We start from the raw sequence: 2,089 nt of genomic DNA, 5'->3' as shown, positions 1-2,089 counted from the left end.
TCATATACATATATTCATGGCCAATTAAGTCAGCAAAGCAATTGTGCCAACACAGCCATGAGGACTCATGGTCAAGGAAGCCAACATTTTATTAATACTAGGCTAGCATACATAGTATGTCAAAATGAATTACTCAGAGGAGACATGGGAAAGAGCAGCAAGATAGAGGTATAGGAAGGCTGATAGTGTGGCTGGGTTCTTGGCATAGAGGTATGTTACTGCTTTGAGCTTGTAAGCAGTCCTCTGCAGGTACTCATGGAGTAAATGAATTGAAAACCCTCCCTGCCCCTATATCAAAGCAAACAGAAAGACAAAACCCGCCAACTCCTAAAGCAGTTCCAGGGAAAGGTAGTGAAGCCACGTGGAGAGCATGGAGGAGAGGAAGTAAAAGTTGAAGGAAAAGCAAACATTTGGAAGGGAAATGAGATTTGATTTCACTGGAGGATTCAGTTCCCTGACCCCCAGTACTTGCTGTATGTGAGGTTTATAATTCTTTGTCAGTATGACTGAATTTGAATCACCTGCGACACATAGGTGTGTCTTTGGGTGTGTCTGAAAGAGACTCAACTGAGGAGGCAAGACCCACTTTGAATGCCAGTCTCATCACACTCCACAACTGGAGTCCTAGACTGAATTGAAAGCACAAAAAGAGGAAACTGGAAGCAACCTGTTCATCTCCAGCTTTCAACACACAGCGCCACCACCAGCTTGCTTTCCGAGCCACCATGGGTTGTAACCCTTGAAACCATGAACCAAAGCAAACCTTCTACCCTGGTGTCGCTTCACGTCAGCTAGTTGGTCATCGTCGTGCTAAAAGTATTTGGCAGACTCTATAGAACAGCATGGCATGTAAACTCTATAGAAAAAAGCATTTCTTATAAATTATCTCATTTAATTGTTGTACCACTGTGAAATAGGTAGGGATGTTTATTAAATCCCCTTTTGGGGACTGGGGAGGTAGACGGCTTAGCAGTTAAGAACACTTACTGCCCTTGCATTGGCCCTGGGTTGAGTTCAAAGGGCTCACATCAGGTGTAACTTCAGTACTAGAGGATCTATCAGCTCTCTACAGCTATTGTGTGTGTTGAGTATATATAAACTCATGCAGCTACACACATGATCATACAAATACGTGAATGAATGAACGAATGAATGAATGAGTCTCAAATTCTTTTCTTGCTTTCACAATTGTCCAAGATTGGATATTAAATTATATGGCCCCCAAGCTGCAGGATTCTATCACTGAGTGACACAGACTTTGTCCTCCAGGATCCTACAGGGTAGTGAAGGAGATAAGACTGCAAACAGTTAGTGCAATTTAAAAAAGAGGACCATAGAGTGTCAGAGTGGTAGTTTACAGCCAGGAAGCAACTAATTCTAACGGTGAATGAATTCTGCTGAGGTCTTTAGAAAGAATGAATTGAATATTGTTTCTCACAAGATTTCTACGAGAATTTCCTCCCTGTCAATTAGTTGTAGCTTCTAGATTCTGGACAGAACCAACTAGGTGAGGATGTATTATAACCTTCATCTTTTTTTTTCCATAGGTAGAACAACAATATGAACGAACCAGTACCCCCAGAGCTCCCAGGACCTACACCACCAAATAAAGAGTATACATGGAGGGATCCATGGCTCCAGCTGCATATGTAGCAGAGGATGGCCTTATTGGACATCAATGGGAGGAGAGGCCCTTGGTCCTGTGAAGGCTCAATGCCTGCCCCAATGTAGGCGAATGCCAGGACAGGGAAGGAGGAGTGGGTGGGTTGGTGAGCAGGGGGAGGGGGAATGAGACAGGAGGTTTACAGAGGGAAAACAAGGAAAGGGGATAATATTTGAACTGTAAATAAAGAAAATATCTGATAAAAAATAAAAGTAAGGAAAATAAAATAAAATTACAAATAATAAAACAAGGGGGGGGGACAAAAAGAAAACTCTTGTATTTGAAAATCATTTTGTAATTGTCAATTTCAAGCTTTTCTTTGGAATAACACCCCATCTTGCTTCAAAACATTGATAAGAAAAGGTAAATGAGCCGGGCGTGGTGGCGCACGCCTTTAATCCCAGCACTTGGGAGGCAGAGGCAGGC

The sequence above is a fragment of the Mus caroli genome, chromosome 4 (genome assembly GCF_900094665.2).
Source record: "Mus caroli chromosome 4, CAROLI_EIJ_v1.1, whole genome shotgun sequence".
NCBI lineage: Eukaryota > Metazoa > Chordata > Mammalia > Rodentia > Muridae > Mus > Mus caroli.
The sequence above is the reverse complement of the archived record's forward strand: the minus strand, read 5'-3'. Positions refer to the sequence as shown.